The sequence below is a fragment of the Zea mays genome, chromosome 4 (assembly GCF_902167145.1).
Source record: "Zea mays cultivar B73 chromosome 4, Zm-B73-REFERENCE-NAM-5.0, whole genome shotgun sequence".
Classification (NCBI taxonomy): Eukaryota; Viridiplantae; Streptophyta; class Magnoliopsida; order Poales; family Poaceae; genus Zea; species Zea mays.
The window spans coordinates 210,630,289-210,636,526 of record NC_050099.1 but is presented as its reverse complement, the minus strand read 5'-3'; positions in this window follow the sequence as shown (position 1 = coordinate 210,636,526).

Here is a 6,238-nt window from a genome sequence, read left to right as displayed (position 1 = left end):
AGGGATTTAATTGTGGCCAAGTTTAGTAAAAGTTTTAGAAGTCCTAATTCACCCCCCCCCCTCTTAGGCGTCACCCGTTTCCTTCAATTGGTATCAAAGCCTGGTTTGGCTCATTTGAAACATTTTAGCTTCACCGCTAAAAGAGCCGACGCTTTTTAGAGGAAGGGATGGATACCCATAGGCCACCTCACTTCGACGGCACTAACTTCCCTTATTATAGTGCTAGAATGGCTTGTTACCTAGAGGCAGTTGATCTAGGTGTTTGGAGAGTCACTCGTGACGGGATGAAACCCCTCAAGAATCCCGAGAAACCCACCACGAGTGAGGAAAAAGAAATCCATTTAAATGCTAGAGCCAAAAATTGCTTGTATGAATCTCTTAGCATGGATATTTTCAATCAAGTATTTACCTTGAAAACTGCTAATGAGATTTGGCTAAAATTGCATGAGCTCCATGACGGCACATCAAATGTCCGTGAGCAAAAACATTGCCTAGTCTTAAATGAGTATAATTCTTTTGCCATGAAAGATGATGAGCTAGTTAGAGACATGTATTCTCGTTTGAATCTAATAATCAATGAGCTCAACTCTATTGGCATTAATAAGCTAGGTGATGCGGACATTGTAAGGAAGATTATCTCCCTGCTACCACAACAAAGATATGGGAGCATCATCACCATCCTTCACAACATGGAGGACTTGAGCAACATGACCCCGACTATTGTGATTGGGAAAATCGCGGCCTTTGAGATGTCGCGAAAAATGAGTCGGGGAGAGGAGCCAACTTCCTCAAAGCCATATGCTTTTGCATGTGATGAAAGGAAGGGCAAAAAGAAGGCTCCCACTCCAAGTTCCTCAAGTGAAGAAGAGGAAGAAGAAGAAAGTGATGATGATGAAGATAATCAACCATGCACATCATCCTCCGAGGACGAAGAAACGATCCGACGCGTCGGAAAGGTAATGGGGATGATCCGCAAGATTAATCTAATGGGTGTGCCCCTGCAGGTCGAGGATCTTCTCTTTAACATTGACAGGAAAAAGCAAAGGAAGAGAGGATGCTTCGCATGTGGGGAGAAGGGCCACTTCAGGGACAACTGTCCAAATATGGCCAAACCCAAAAAGGAGAGGAGCAAAGACAAGGCGCTAACAAGTGTTAGAACGTGGGATGATTCTTCAAGTGAAGATGAACCTCCAAGGACGCGCAGCCACCGGTCCTCGTCACGATCATCACGGTCATCACACAAATGCCTTATGGCAAGAGGTAACAAAAGCACTCCATCCTCTAGTGATAAAAGTAGTAGTGATGATGAAGGTGAGGGAAAAGCCTCTCTAGATGAGCTTGCGGAAGCCGTAGAATTTTTCCAGGATGTTTGCACTAAGCAAAAAGCTCAACTTAAAACTTTGAAAAATAAGTTGGTTAGCTCTCAAAATGACTATAAAAGTTTGCTAGAAAAATTTGAAACTTTTGCAAACTTAAATAGTGAGCTATCAACTAAACTTGAGCTATTAGAATCTAGTGCTCCATCCACTGCTACCGATGATAGCCTTATTAAAAAGAATGAAAAACTTAAGGCTAAGTTAGCTAGCTCCCAAGAAGCTATTGAAAATTTGCTAGAGAAAATGGAAATTCTTAGCATACACAATAATGAGCTGACTACTAAGCTAGAAAACATTGGTAGCACCCCAGCAGCATCTTTAGTTGAAATTCCTGAAATTATTAAGAAAGATGCTTCTACTTCCTGCTTTGACTTAATTGATGATTCTAACCCCTGCAACCAAGTTGTTGTTGAGAACATTGTTGTAGAGACATGCTCTGATGAGGTTGCAAAGGAAAATGAACAATTAAAGCAAGAAGTGGCTCGTCTTGGCAAGGCTTTGTATGACAAGAAAGGCAAAGCCAAACAAATCCGACCTCCACAGGATAACACCACTGCGGGAGTGAACAAGCCTGTAGAGGGAGAAACTGTGATTTGTAGGCTATGCCACAAGGAAGGCCACAAGTCTTTCCAACGCAAGGCGATGACCGGGGATAAACAAAGGCAAAAGCTCAAGCAAAAGCCATCAAGCAAAATCTCCAGCACCTACATCAAAAAGGTGAACAAAAAGGACGCTACACCATATTTGATCAAGAAGAAAAAGAATGGAAAGGTGATAGCAATCAAGGCCAACAAGCAAGCCAACAAAGGAAAGGGGGCCAAACGCATCTGGGTGCCAAAAGAGATAATTTCAACCATGAAAAGCACCAAGAAGGTTTGGATCCCGAAAGGGAAGTGAGTGAACCAAAGGTCTTCGGGAAATTTGGAGACTTGGCTAAATTGGGATGTATATCATGGGATACATCATATTGGATCAAGTTTATTGCCAAGTGGGTTAGTGAAAATTTTAGACCCAAATTTCCCACCCATGACTAAGGTAACTAGTTTTAGTGTATTCCTCGTTTTTAGATATGCGTATCTATTTATCTTTTATCTAGTTTACCTTTCTTGCCTAGTATTACATTTGTTATGTAGTTTTGTTCAAAATCATGCATACTAGGTAAATCATATGGTAGGATTGCTAGTTTTTAAATTCATATGCTTAAGCAAACCTACATGGCTTAAAATGTTTAGTTAAAGCACGGCACATAGCTTTTATATCACTCCATAGTAAATGATGCATCAATTGAAAATTTTGATTTCTACAAGTGTATCATTTAACTTATATGTGCCAAAGTTAGGATTATGGATAATTTGCCCCTCCTTATATCAAATCAGAGTGCATGTCTCCTACAAGTATTCAAAACTTGTATGCACACCTTTAGGGGGAGGTTACTCTATAATCTAACACCTTGAGACTAACACCTTTTCAAGTCTATTTCATGTGATAGTCTCATTGTAAGGAAAATGAAGTCCCCGGAGAAAGACAACAATCTTCCACTGCAAAATCTCCAAGAACTCTCATGTCTCTCAAGCTCGCCATTGACCTACAATTGGTCTTCAATTGGTATCTTTTGAGACTACATTCAGTATCATTTACATGTCTTCTCCAATATTTGATTAGACTATATTTCATATCATATGCTTCCATGTTGCTAAAAATGCATAAGCAGTTAACTCATATTCTGTTACCTATGCATAAGGGAAGTTAGTCTTTTCAAATCATGTCTTGCACCTCTAATTTTCACATGCTTTTTCCTAAGTAGAGGATCTCTGTCAGGGGGAGTATTTCTTCATCTCTAAAGGGGGAGAAAAACTCTTTCCAAAGGAGAATACTCATTTAGGAGAAATAATCTTTTGAGGAACTCCTACTCATGGTATCTTTCATGATCTACAAGTGGTATCATTCATGGCTCAAGTTAATATACTTCTAGTGATATCTTTTGTTGAGGGCAAGTTTTTATGCTTTCAAATGTCTTCCTTTTCGGTGGTTGATGCCAAAGGGGGAGAAGTTTAGGGGCCAAAGCAATGAAAACTATATCAAACACCAAACACCACAAATTTAAAATTTTAAATCTACAAATGACTTTTCAAGTGGTTTTGGTTATTTGGTCCAAAAATAGGAAGTAAGTGAATTATGGAGTTAGGGGGAGGCTTAAGTCCATAATGTCACATTGTGGGGACAATCATGCATTCTAGCAAGTAGATTGCACTTTTTAATTCAAATACTTGTATTATTTGCTTGCTTTGGTTGTGTTGTCATCAATCACCAAAAAGGGGGAGATTGTAAGGAAAATGGACCCCGGGCCATTTGGCTAATTGAGTTTTGGTGTTTGATGAACAACACAATCCGTGAACTAATAAGGTTTCTAGTGTTTGTAGTTCACAGGATGCGAAGAGAATTGGACCAAGGCAATGAGGATGCAACACCTCAAAGAAGACATAAAAAGATGCATAGAAGTCCAAGACTCAAGAACAAAGAAGCCCGAAGAAATCAGCGAAGAAATCCAAGAAAGGGCTGTCAGCCAGCGCCAGGTGGTGCACCGGACATCGGTGTCCGGTGTGCACCGGACTGTCCGGTGAGGCACCGGACAGTCTGCGCGGAGAGGCCGCAGAAAGGCACTCTCTGGCTGTAGCACCGGACTGTCCGGTGTGCACCGGACTGTCCGGTGTGCCAACGGGCAGACGGCAACGGTCGAATCCAACGGTCGGATCCAACGGTCGACTGCTACAGACGCCAACGGTCGGCTGACATAGGCGCACCGGACATCTACTGTTCAGTGTCCGGTGGTGCACCGGACTGTCCGGTGCACCCGACGACAGAAAGCTGCTGCTTTCTGTCCAACGGCTAGTTGGGGGTGTGGAGGCTATAAATACCACCCCAACCGGCCATTCTCATGTGTGAGAGCCCAAGCAACATTCCAATACACATAGTGCATATTTCCAAGTGCTCAAACACCCAAGTGCTTAATAGAATCACTCGGTGATTAGCGTAGGTGCTTTGCGAAGTGCTTAGGTTAGTTAGACCGCTTTAGCGCTTGCTCTAGGTGAATCCTAGTTAGTTGAGTGAGTTTAGATAAACCTCACAACCCCTCGGCTCTTGCGCGAGCCGTTGTAATTGTACCGAGTGGGGCGAGAGTCTTGCGAGACCGTGACAACCGTGTTTGTGTCACGGCCGCCACCGTGTACCGGAGGGAACGAGGCCCGCGGCGTTTCGGCCGGAAGCTCGATAGTGGAGACGGCGGGGAGCGTCCGAGAGGAGCCGGAAGCGGAGCACCACTTGCGCGTGGAGAAGGCCCGCGGCTCTCTACGGAGTTACTCGACCGAGGTGCTTGGCCCTCGCGTGGGCTTCCCTTTGCGTAGGGGCACCAACGAGGATTAGTCGGGACCTTGCGCGGTTCCGGATACCTCGGTAAAAATACCGGCGTCATCCACGAGAGTTTGCTTCTCTACTTAGCTCTTTACATTCCGCATTTATATTAAGCATTTAAGTTTCAATCTTGTTGTCATACTTATTTAGTGTAGATTGAAACTTAGCCTTTGCGGTAGAGATAGCAACACTTAGACAAAACCTAGTTTGCACATTCTAGTTTTGATTCTTGCATAGGTTTTGCTCTAGGGATTTAATTGTGGCCAAGTTTAGTAAAAGTTTTAGAAGTCCTAATTCACCCCCCCCCCTCTTAGGCGTCACCCGTTTCCTTCAAAGTCCAAAGGACGTACGGGGCATTTGGAGACTTGGCAAAATTGGGATGTATGTCATGGGATGCATCTTTTTGGATCAAGTCTATTGCCAAGTGGGATAGTGAATACTTTGCACCCAAATTCCCCACCCATGACTAAGGTAACTAGATTTATTATTTCCTTTCTAGATATGCGTATCTATGTTTCTTGTATCTAGTTTTACCTTACATGACTAGTTTTACATGTGATATTTACTGTTGATGTTAATTGCATGCATACTAAGTCAATCATATGGCAGGAATGCTCATTTTTAATTCATATACTTGAGCAAACCTACATGGTTTAAAATGTTTAGTTAAGCACGACACATAGCTTATTCATAATTCCTAAGTAAATGATACTCCAATTGGTATTCACACATGACATATCCTACAATTGATATCCTTCAATGTTTCAATTGGTATCATTTAACTTATATGTGCCAAAGTTCTGATTATAGATAATTTGTCCCTCTAGTTATCAAAAATCAAAGTGCATGTCTCCTACAAATATTCAAAACTTGTATGCACACTTTCAGGGGGAGGTTACTCTATAATCTAAGTCTTTGAGACTTATACCTGTCTTCAAGTCTATTATATGTAGTAGTCTCATTGAAGGAAAATGAAGTCCCCGGAGAAAGACAATAAGCTTCCACTGCAAAGCATTTATATGTCTCCTCTAGTTTTTTATTAGACTACATTTCATATCTTATACTTCCCATGTTGCTATAAATGCATATGTTGTCAAAATATATCTTTTACCTATGCATAGGGGGAGTTAGTCTAATCAAATCATGTCTTGTACCTCTATTTCTCATGTGCTTTTTCCTAAGTAGAGGATCTTCGACAGGGGGAGTATTTCTTCGTCTATGACAAAAGGGGAGAATATTCTTTCAAAAGGGAGAATAATATTTTAGGGGGAGTAATCCTTTTAGAGGGCAAGACTTTTATTTGCTTCCTATATGCTTTTAATGTCTTCCTTTTCGGTGTTTGATTCCAAAGGGGGAGAAGTTTTAGGAACCAAAGCAACGAAAATTATATCAGGCACCAAACACCACCAATTTATTTTTTTATCTTGCAAGTGGTTTTGGTCCTTCAAGTATCT